Genomic DNA, 13179 nt, shown 5'->3' on the forward strand with positions numbered 1-13179 from the left:
TTAAGATCAGGAAGCCCCTAACATCTGTAAGTAATGAATTTCAAAAACGGATAGTGTCTATTGTAAAAGATGAAGAATACGCGGAGGTAAACAAAGATAAAAAAAACATGTAAGGGTGAAATATAAAGGTACATATCAACGTTTATATACTAAAATAACAATGAAAAGTTTACTGTGAGACATAATAAAATTATGTATATATTATTTCAGAAGTACCGGTACGAGTATTGTTCTTCATCTCATTATTTTGAGTATTCTCTCACAGAAGTTTATCCCCAAGTTTTGACATTGGATCTCTGTGACAATAAACTTCATAAATGTGCCTCGTGTTCCCCAAGTCCTTAAGATATTTCTGGTGATTAACATTCTCGCAAAGTCTGATCTACAGAAAGAAGGTATCTTTCATGTTACATTTCTGGACAGAGTTTTGAGCATTTTATTAATTAAATAACAATGGCGTAATAATAATAGAACATGCAAGTTACCTGTTGTGTAATTGAACAAACATAATAATTCCCATATAAAATTTTGTGTTAAAATACTCCCCATTTAGCATTTTAATATCAGCCTCAACGTCAGAGAGATTTGAGTTTTACAAAAGAAAGTTGAAGAGTCCACAATAATTTTAGGTATAAAAGACATTACGACATAACAAAGGAACTTCCTAAAATCATAAGATCGAAACCCACCCTGGAAATTACTAATAATTAGATACTGTAAAGAAAATCTTGAAAACAGATAGTAGATGTCAGTCTGAATGTGATTCTCGAGACAAAATAAAAAGTTGCATAAAACTTCCATTTGAATATCTTGAGTATCCCTGTCAAACTTTTTGAGCAAAGTACTTTGCATTGCTCTCCAAAATATTAACTTCTCAACAGCTGTACCTGTAGAAAAAAACATTGTCTTCGACGTTGTATGCGATACTAAATTTTTAATGATAGATCGTTCTACAAATATTTTCACATTGGTAAACCGATAACTACACTTTTTACGTTGGCTGTAGTAAGATTATAAAGTGTGAGGCATTTGACCTCATCTTATTAACGGCAATTAGGAAGGTAATTGATGTCTTCCTTATGTTATTTTAAATATAATTTTATGTCGTATTATAAATTTACTGGTTTCTGCCTTTCTTACATCGCTTGTTTGCTACGGTATCTACTTCCACCCTTAAAAATGTATATGTTTTTAAAATGTTATTCCTCCATGTTCTTAACGCTTAATTTGATGAAATTTTATATGCTTACTGCCTGAACATTGCCCTTAAATCTAAAAGATAAATATTTGCATTCATAAAATCTTTTCGGAATTTTCGATTTTCGAAATTTTCATTTATTAAAAATTACTCCAAATACGTTTTAATATTTTTAGTAATTTTCTTTTTGCCTTAAATATATCGTTCATTTTAAGAAGCCATAACTAATTGTTTAGAATATCTGCACTGCAAAATGAAGAAAATATTGCAAGTATTTAAGGAAAATTTTATGGATTTTCTTGTTTCTTGTAATTTCCGTTAAAGAAAAGTTAAAGATTGAGCTACAATTTGTTGACCATACCAAGAAAAAGAGTCATGCAAACTTTGATGCAATTATGTAAAAAATTGTGGAAGATATGATTTAAACTACAGGTTTGAGAAAATGACCGATAAAATTACACATTTCTGGCTGGAATTGCGTTAAATGGCAGAAAATTTTAATGCATAACTTGATCAATATTAAATAGTTATCTTAAAATTCCTTTCACAGATATAAATATAAACGTTATTATAGTTCTGTAAGAATAATGAAAAATTAATTTTTCACCCTCAAAGGACTCGGATTTTATCTCTGCTGGTGAATGGCAGCTGGGATTCGAGCGCTTGTCATTGTTGACGTTGTTGAGTACTAGTACAACCGCTGCTCTCCCTCTTCCTCTCCACCGCAGATATGACGTCGCCCACCGGCAGAGATAAAATCCGAGAGCTGTATGTTTAAGAAAATGAACGATACAGGTTGATTTCTGGCATTGCCTTAGAACGGAAGGATATTTTAATTCATAATTTGGTGAAATTTATTTCACAGATATTATTATTATTATTATTATTATTATTATTAGTATTATTATTATTATTATTATTATTTATTATCATCATACGGCTTTCAGGTAGTGGTTTCCCTCACATTTCTGCATACGGTCCACCACTACCTTGCTTACATTCCATCATATATCCTTTATATTTCTCTTATCATCTATGTCTCCCCAAATCTTCCAATTACCTAAAGTTTAACCCTGCTTCTGTCTATTTCTACCTTCATCCTTTCTGATGTACAGTATTTACAACTCTTAACTTTCTTTATCTTCCCTCAATATAATTCCCGAATGCTATGCAATACTGTCCACCTTACTCTTATATAGAAACATTCTCGTCTACATCTACTCCTCCATCTCTACTACTATCATTGTCATGTTTCATTACTGTTATCCCTACTTTTATGGTTATCGTTAAAACCTTTTTATCTCTGACTAGTATTCACTAATATTTCTACTATCTCATCTACTTTATCTTATTATATTATTTGTCTGGATTATTATTGAAATGTTCTAATGTTTGTGAGACCTCCTTGCTATTTCTTGTTCTATTCACTTATCACTTTTTCACTTTATTGGATAACTTTTACGGTTCACTCTCACTACTTGCACTCACTTCCCATATTTTCCTCTCAATTACATCAAACCCTACCTATTGTTTACATACCATCTCCAACTCTTATTAGTCTCACTACCATATTGCTTTTCTTCTCTCTAATTTACTCTATTCATCTTCTATTAACACTTCATTACTTGTTCCTCTATATTATTCACAGTTCCACATCAGTTACACTTATTGATCTAATATTCACATTTTTGACAGCATCTAATGCCTCAGACTAAGTCAGATTTCTCCTCTAGTTCACTTGTTACACTTCACACGTCTTAGTTTGCACTTCCTTGTTTATTTCACAGATATAAAACTAAGAATTCATATCACGTAAATTAATATAAGAAAAATTAGAAATAAGTTTTTTGACGTTTGAAGGTAAATGTAATTCCTTAAACAATTTATTAGATGTTTACAGTCAGCTGATGTGGATCGTCCTCGTAATACTATAAATCAAAGTTACCCATTTTAATAAATTTAAAGATAGAAATTTGAAACGCTGTTGTTAACAATGACCATACAGTTCCATAAAAGAAATTTGAAACGCTGTTGTTAACAATGGCCATACAGTTCCATAAAAGAAATTTGAAATGCTGTTGTTAACAATGACCATACAGTTCCATAAAAGAAATTTGAAATGCTGTTGTTAACAATGGTCATACAGTTCCATAAAAGAAATTTGAAATGCTGTTGTTAACAATGACCATACAGTTCCATAAAAGAAATTTGAAATGCTGTTGTTAACAATGACCATACAGTTCCATAAAAGAAATTTGAAATGCTGTTGTTAACAATGGCCATACAGTTCCATAAAAGAAATTTGAAATGCTGTTGTTAACAATGACCATACAGTTCCATAAAAGAAATTTGAAATGCTGTTGTTAACAATGACCATACAGTTCCATAAAAGAAATTTGAAATGCTGTTATTAAAAATGACCATACAGTTCCATAAAATAACAAAGTACAGAGTAGTTGTATCGTTTGGAATTTGCTGAAAAATATTAATTTCATCTAAGATTTTAGATGAAAGCTTGCCAGTTCTCCAGGAATGACACAAAAGAGAACAGGACAGTTATATTGTCTGGTGTGTAATTTATTGAAGATATTCAACAAGTATGCTCGGAGTGATATATCTCTAGCCTCCACCCCTAAACTTTTGGTGCGTCGTCCCATCTGTTGGGTGTGAACCAAACTCATCTGCGGCGCTAATTTGTGGAGCGATCAATCACAGAAGGCTGCAGCCGTCGGCAGAAAAGAGATTCTTGTACTTTATTAAAGTGTTGTGGAGGAGAACGCTCGTCGGAGTGAAAGTGAGGTGAACTCCAGTGTGGTGCTTGTCTATGACCCTATCCTCCCCAACTATTACTTTCCTATTGCGTGTGTGATGATTTTTTAATTAGATATATTAACAAGAGTGACAGAATGGTGTCTTGCTGACATCTCGGTCTTCGTGACAATGTTCTCAAAACATTTAGTGTCACCGACAGGTGAAAAGAAGTCGATGCTACTGTAATTTATGTTCTTTAACCATATACGAATAAATCCCAACCCATTCTTTAAAATTACTCGATGATGACAGAAGCCAAATGAGAAATGACGTACGTAATGAAAACCAATAAGTGATATTAAGAGGGAATTATTTAAAAGAGAATAAATAAAGTTTGGAAAAAAATACATAGATGGAAAGTATTATGGAAATAGTACATTATGCAACGAGCCTATAATGATAGTAATTAAGAAGGGAGTATGGATGTTTATGAAACGAGCGCAAGCGAGTTTCATAATTTTCATACGAGCTTCTTAATTACCATTATAGGCGAGTTTCATACGACTTTTTATGCTCGACCATATTTCTAACTTGAAATTATTCAGATGTGTACATTTTATTTGTATCTGATAAGATCGGAAGTGACCTTGTTCTAGGTCGTGAATTATGAGATGTGCGCAGACGCGAAAGTATTGATTTTTTCCGAGGAACAATGTCATTGACCTTGATGTAATCCCGTTAAACTTGGTATAACCTTGATTATTGAATTCGACATTGAAAAACGAGATGACAAATTGAATTTATTTGAATATTATTTACAATTAAGGTTAATTATTATAGTAACAGAACATAACCTTCTGCGACAGTATTGGATTTCCAGCCTCCGTGACTTTTCGCTAATTCTCTTTCGATTGCATATCCGAGAATAATCGATACTTGCGGTTTTATAACGGTACAAAGCTGACTTGTCATTGGCTGAACACCTGTAAGCTGAGTTGTCATTGGCTGAAAACACCTATACTTTAATGAGTAGGTGTACTTTAATGACATGCGTTAAAGGACTGCTACCAGGTGTATAATTACTACATTTCGGCATGGTCGAGCATAAAATAAATAATGAAATACCATATATCTTTTAATTCTTGTGGAATTAAATGACACGATACATGTACCCAATTAGTGAGATTATATTTATTCTACAATAATGTGAGACATATGATACTGTGCTCCAACCACGAGGAAGTCTCTGCCGGATGAGACGAAGGAGGATAATGCTGTCAATGAATGTTGATGTCATAAGATGTCATAAGGTCATAAGGTGGGTACTCTTATCTCTATTGGCTAGCTCTTACAGCACAAACCATAACATTGATGCAGACATATTGATACTACCCTAGTTACAAAATTAGATCACAGTTAATCTCCTGGTCTTTTAATCTCTTCATACAGAAAATAACGTATGCAGGAGAGCGCAAGGTTTTTAAACTGGCGTTATATATTATTTGTGCGAAATCGTGCGTATTTGCTTGGTTTCCGCACAAAACCAATCCGCGGAAAGTCTAAAATTCCACATTCAGTATTCCCAACCTAACACACACAACAATTTCCCTCTTCTTACCGCTTAAGTGACATATTGATTTTACTGCTTCAGGCTTTTAACATATTATTTTTATAGACGTTCAATATAGTAATAATTATAAATTGGAAACTTACCACTGCAATTTCAGCTAAATTGCACTCTTAATTATTGTTTTTAAATATTTGCAAAAATTAAGTATATTCTACAACTCCACTAAAGTTACTGCATCCGTGATTCAAGTAGCATTAAGGAAGCCGTGAAAAAATCAACAAGATTCCAGGCTCATCATAGACTGGGGGAAAAAAAGACAGACGTATATCACGGTCTGCTGCAGTATAGTAAACACAGAAAACATTTTATAGGAACAATGTTGAAGATAGATATATTTGTTTTGCAAATTTGCCGTCATTGAACAGAAACCAAGATGGAGATTTCATTGCAACTAATTAGAAATTCCTCTTTCATGTATGTAATAAACGATCTTCGCACAAAATAATGTACGATACACGAGCGGTATGTTTTCTTTCAATTCTCGGAAATCAAAAAGCTCAACTACGTTTCGTTTTTTCAAACTTTTCCTCGAACATGAAAACTTCAACATACCTCTCTTGTAACGCATATTACTATTATCTACTTCGTTCCAATAGATGAGGCAATAGTAAGCACATTCCTTTCGCGGTTGATCTCCTGGTTGGAGAACAGTACATATTTTGTAGAAGTGTGTATGAAATTAAAGATAAGAGAAGACCAACAGTTCAGTGCTCGCATGGGCTACTATCGTAGCCTACTCTTTTCTGCAATGCTATGACGTCTTCGCGAATCAAGTACGTATAACAATGCATCAGTATTGTTATAGTTATAACTTGATCAAATGTTCAGAGTGAGAGTGATTCTTATTCCTTGGGCTACAGTTGTGGCCCACGTCAGTAAACCCGTAACTTTATTTTCAAAACAACTTCTAACAAATTTAATGTTTTAATTTCAAAACATTATTAAAATAAATAAATTATAACTGACAGACAAATTCAGCAATGGTTGACTGAATATGATCAACAAATTATAACAGATTAAAATAAAAGCCAAAATTGTAATGGCCTACAATAATAGCCCAAATAGTAGTCCATGCGAGCAATAACGGAATTATAAGCTCGAGCACTGATATGCTATATGCTAACCTAGATCATATATGTAACAGATATGTCGGGCTTATAGGCTTTGAGGTTAACAACTTTTGTCAGGTTTACTACCCTGCCATCTAGTTGTTACATAAGGAGTCACGTCTTAATTCCCATTTGAATTGCATTAGCAACTGTGCTGCCATCTCGTGTTCGTTTACGGTGGACGGGTGGCGATCCTGGCGGTTGTTCTCTTCAAAGTGCTGCCGATTTTAACGTGGCGGGGAGTTATCTGTTACATATATGATCTAGGATGCTAAGCAGACTATAGAAGATATATCAAAAGAATAAATTAAAGTTACTTACATTTGTCCATATATGATTTATTTTTATAAAGAACAGAATGACTTTAATTTTTTCTTAGGTATTGTTTATTTTCCCAAGTAAATACACTCGGTGGTGCAAAAGTCACTTGAAAATCATTAATATGTCACTTCATCTTGTATCTTAAGATGATATCAAGCGATGACAATTCTTTCATAAGTTTGCTGTATTCACTCAAGAATTGTCAGATAATTATTCATCTGTTCCAATCTTGCAGAAGGAGAGCTTCTCGAACATAAGAACGCATAAAATAAATACAGTTCTTAGTGTAAAGTGACTTCTGTATCCCCCTGTATATCTAACATTTTTATTAACATTATTTATTTATAGATATTTTTGGTACTCTTGTAGCATAAGTTCGTAGTTTCGATATATCCTTTATTTTACGAGACTGTATTCATGCCATATTTAGAACATAATTTTAATTCATTTGCCTGTATAGGCTATTTATTGTAAAAAAATAGCTCCCTCAACAAATAAGCTAATATAAATATTGACCTAACCAGCAACCTAATCTATGTTCTAACCTAACTTATTCTGTCTTTTGCTCTGCAAAATTCACTTGCTTCAATAAGTACTTACTAAGCTAACACTGGCATAATTTTAACCGAATCATATTCTAAACGTTTAACCGTATGTACCGCAACCCAATCATAAGCCATCGTGCAATAAAATGCAGTACATACAAAAAAAAAAATATTATGTACTCGGAATTCAATGCTTCCATGGCCTACAGGAACATAATTTGTACCTTACATGCTGCATTGTACGGTAGACGTTGCTTTAATAGAGGGAAATCTCTTCAGTATTATAATTAGTTGTTACTTGTACATTGTAATTTCAGAAAAAAAAAGAGCCAAAATATGACTGTGGACTGAATTCTGAATCTTATAATCATGTTTGGTTATTTAATGACAGTAATTCTTTCGTTAACATTTTTAATTTATACATTAAAAAATAAATTACATAATATTCAGTAGTTCTAAGACTTCGTTATCATATTTTCGTACAGAAATATATGTAGTTAAATTGAACAATACATCAGAAAAAAATAAATAATAATTATGTGGTTCAGGATGTTGGGGGTATTGTTTTATATTTTTTAAGTCCTTTGATGCAGGTTTTGAAGCCATAACTGGGAATGAATTTTCGCAAAAATTACTCAGAAGTAAAAACTGTATTGTCAGCTTACTGTAATGTTCTGACATTTCTGTAATGTTGAGTAAATAACAATGGAATTAATCATATCCTGAGGCAAGAGAGAGCACAAATAATAAAGGCTTTACTCAATGATAATCAGTGGCTGTTTTTCCAATCTATTAAAAACGTACTTATTTTATTTCGATTTATTTATCAAAACCATGTATATGTTGTAAGTCGTTTTAATTATGACTTCTACTAAAGAATATTAATATAATATAATTTTAAATGACTTCAATTAGCATGGGAATATTTCTGTAGTACTCTGAAAATTCAGATATTTATTTTACGTGCTTGTACTTATAATTGCATTAGAGTGAATTGTTTTCTTTTTATCCGAAGTTACACAAAATATTAATTTATATAAAGTTAATTACTATAATGGATATTGAACGAATATTACAATTTATAAATTTCGTTGTATGAAGAATATTTCTTAGGTTTTGCTTAACTTCAGCCCACCTGTACATTTACAAAATGTTTATTGTCATATTTTATAATTCTGAATTTCTGATTAATTTCCGTAATTCCTACTGCATTAAGGGATTAGGTACAGCTTGCAACAGTAAAATTTTGGAAATATTCAACATTATTCCTCCATTACTGTATCTTATACAATAATGAAAATTTGTATGTGTAAAACACTGTCCTTCTGCTATATGAAAAAATATTTTTACGATTTAAAAAAAATTATTTACTTTTTTTTTTTTTTTTTTTTTTTTTTTTTTTTTTTTTTTTTTTTTTTTTTTTTTTTTTTCCAAATTTCATTTCACTGTATAGTGATGAAGCATTTTCCACATAACTAAAAAACTATCCAATATTCTGTGATAAAATTTTTTGTTTGTGTTTATGCATGTCATCTGCAATATGATACAAGATCACTTCTCTAACTTTATTATATTCTCTGATAAAGAATAAATTTATTTTAATAATGGTCAAATATCAGTATTTTCTTCTAATACAAAATAAAAAAACAGTATTTATTAAGGAATGTAGTTGAAAGAGCATGATATTGTAAACATGAGTTTCAGCAATAAAATAAAAGAGAGAGAACATGAAAAATGTTAACAAGGTTATGAGTTATGAGGGAAAAACTTCATCACTGCGCAGTGAACTGCCACCGATTTGAATTAAAAAAATTGATATAAATATTTTTTAATCGTAAAATTTTTTTTTTTTTCACATAGCAGAAGGACAATGTTTTACACATCCCAATTTTCATTTTTGTACAAGATACAGTAATGAAGGGAAAAAATGTGTGTGTATGTATGTATGTATTTATTCACACTTCAGTGGGTATATACCCGGTGCAGTGGGTATATAGCCACTGAATATTTCCAAAAAATTTACTGCTGTAAGCTGCACCTAACCCCTTAACCAAGATAATTGGTTACATTCAGTGCATTTTGAAGGAAATATAGGAATTTTTTATTTGCTACATATTTTCAACAGAAATTATTTTCTTATACATTATTTGACATTTGGTCTTACGTTTTATTCTCAAAATGATTTAATTTCGTTTGTTCTTGGAGTTTCTCCAGGTTTATTGAAGTTTGACACCGGCTTATCACTTGCGGTGTAGATATGAGACAATTAATAAGAATGATCGAAGTATTGTCTCTACTATTGAAACCATCATAATGAATTAAAATCTGTACCGCGACATAAAGAGAATTATGCCTTATTCTTGGTTTCACTATTCACAATGTATACAAGGACATAATATAGACTTGTACATTGAAACTGGAGATAGGTTACGATTTTATTTCGTAGTTAAATCTAGTAACAATTAATTAAAAAAAAATAGGTATACACTTTATTTTCAGCAGTGATTATGAAATTCAAGAACTTCCATAAAAACGTAACATAAAATTGCCTCAAACACATAACAAATGAAAGTTTACATTTGACTTCATTCCCTCGTAAGCAGACATTGGATTTTCTCTGCCGATTCTGAACGTTAGATGTAAGCCTATGCTAGGAGGTCATTGCTACGTTCCCTCAGTTCGCCGAAGGACTTGACGTCTTGGTACCGAAAATCCGCTCTGTGCTCAAAAGTGACTTAATTTGCAGTGTTACCTGTCATGTCGTAACACAGCGCAAAATAAAACTCTAAATGTATTATTTTTTAATTTGCTTTTAAATTATTAATATTTAAATACAGTCAATCAGAAATCGTGTAATCATTTAGGAAATTCTTAAGCCTGATTCACAATAAACCGAGAACGGAAACGAGAACGAGAACGGAAATAATGTTAAAATTAATATATTTAAATGTGAGCGTTCACAATAGTTAATTGTGAATGCACACATTTAAATACATTTATTTTAACAATATTTCCGTTCTTGTTCTCGTCGTTTTCGTTTCCGGTTTACTGTGAACCAGCCTTACACACAGCCCTTCACGTTTAAGTTTCAATAAATTTTCCAAAAAATAACAATAATGTAAAATATTAATTTATATCATCTCGTGTATTACATTTTATACGTTTAGGACGTTATATTAACATTTTAACACTATTACTTTTACAGTATTAGTTAACGTAAGTCACACATATTTATCTTCCTGAGTCCTGAGACATTTGTTGTTATATTTTTGAAGTTCAATATAATTCTACACTTAGAAAAAGTCATTGACATGAGGAAAAATGCTCAAAAAATTCTGCAGGTTACAGTTAGGGCACAAATGTAGGTATATTATACTACATTTCGGGTCTCTACACATACATTTTATATCATCATGTAAGAAGTATAGTATAGTATACTCTCTGGATTCAGGAGGCTATGAGTTACGTATAAAAATCTTCAAATAAAAATCTGGCTTCAAATTATACTACAGTATACCGAAACAAACTCGAACGAATAATATATAGTAGAGTAATGCGTTACACTGTCCCAGTTGAAGGTATGGTTGAAGTTAATACTACCGAAATTTAAAATTTATCATAATGGAATATACAATAAATTAATTTGTGTATAATTAATGCATATCAATATTTTTGTTTTGTTACCATGATGAATAGAAATTCTTGTATAATTTTACTATTTTATTAAAATAATTGCATAATTAAGTACAACAGAATTGTGTCCATATCACATCTCAAAAAGTTATCTTTGTTTATGCTTTGTTATTTATATTAAATAATTTTCGTAAAGTCTGTGAAATAAATCGTGGCGTTTGGTCTTGTAATTCCTATCACAACTAATGTTATACCCATGATATTTGGCTATCAAATCTTCTAGGTGTGTAAACTCTTTTCATAGTGCTAACTGATGAGTTTACTTCGCATCCAGTCCTAATCCCTAAGTTTTGATATGTGTTTTTTCAGTTCTTTATCCTAAGAAATGTTTATGATTCAGATTTTTTCAAGTGAAGAACACTACGTAATAACCCTACTCAATTTTTAAACTGGAATATATACTGGATATTACGTCATATTAATTTTGACGTGAAACGTCTATACTTGACCTACATGTGGAGAAAAATTGTAACGTTTTGACGCAAAGAGATTTTGTAAACTCTAACGTCACTTGTGATACCATGGAAACAGGAAACTATTGTTACTTTCTTGCATAATACATGGCCTACTCTACTGCAGTAAAATTAGCATTTAAAGGAATAATTCCTGTATTGATACGTTGTTTGCTAGAGGTGTTGATTATCTTTTTTGTATGAATTGTGTTACCTACTTTAGTAATCATAGACCAATTCTTACAAGTATTAAACAAAATAGAACATGAGCAATGTTGTATAACTAAAGTTTAAATTCATTTGTACAGGCAATAGTCAAGTAAATATTGGGTATATGGACTATGTATATACATGAATATAAAATAAAATACACTATACTCTGTTAAAGAAAGTACATAATTTATTTTAATACTATAATAACTAGTATAGATGTTTCACACAAACGTGGGAATTTCCATAAATTCCTTGTCAATTTTAATATGTACTGAGCAAAGACAAAAGAATCAAGATCAACTTCTCAGAGAATATTAATACTAAAACAGATTAACCCTTTATAGAGCATAAACACTTGGTATAACCTCAAAACCACTGTGTCATCTATGTTGTATCAAGTGTTTCTCTACTTTAAAAGGAATAACATTCTTAAAATATCTGTAAATTTTTATTGTTTTAAATTGAACAAGAATGTTATAATGCTATTAGTGACCTATAAAGGGTTAAATAAACCAAAAAAGCAGGTTTTACTATCTATAGAAAGTTTTGAGTAGATTTTTGTTAAGGGCAAGTAAGTGATTTGCCTTATTGTATACTGATGTTCATGGAATTATGCGTTACATTGTTGTAATAATTCAAGTTTATTAAAAAAACCAAGATGCAGATATATACTGAATTGTAAATAAATAATTGTATGAGCTTTAGAAACTGCTTGTCAGTGAAAGAGGCATATTTTCATTATAAATGATTATAACAATATTAATATTACTACATTAATATTTCAAAACAAATATAATCTGGATAATACAACCCTTTCTTTACTTCCTGTCATGATATTTTTGTCGATGATGTAGCGTAATCAATTGGTCACACAAATAAAGTAGTTATTTCACATATACTTGTGTCATAATTTATTTTGTGCTTGGAATAACTCTTCTCGGGATCTCAGCCAGGAGAGTTGGATTGCAGATTCCAAGCTTCCGTCCTGCCAGCTTCTTCAGGAAGAAGAGTTATTTCATATCCAACGCCGGGAAAGCTTCAAGTTCTTTGTTTTGTGCTTATTATTACTAAGGTTCGGATAAATTAGCTGCATTAGGATAGGCATCCTTGGTCCGTGCGTTTTGTTTACAAAATTAACTAGATGTCGCGTGTCCCCCAGCCGACGTATATTCACTTTCTGTCAGCTATGGTGTCCATTAACTGTTGTTTTGGGAAGCACTCGTGTCAGTTTTTAGATAGTGGAAGAGGGTAGTGTTCACTAAGTCTG

This window comes from Periplaneta americana, chromosome 17, assembly GCF_040183065.1.
Source record: "Periplaneta americana isolate PAMFEO1 chromosome 17, P.americana_PAMFEO1_priV1, whole genome shotgun sequence".
NCBI classification, from domain to species: domain Eukaryota; kingdom Metazoa; phylum Arthropoda; class Insecta; order Blattodea; family Blattidae; genus Periplaneta; species Periplaneta americana.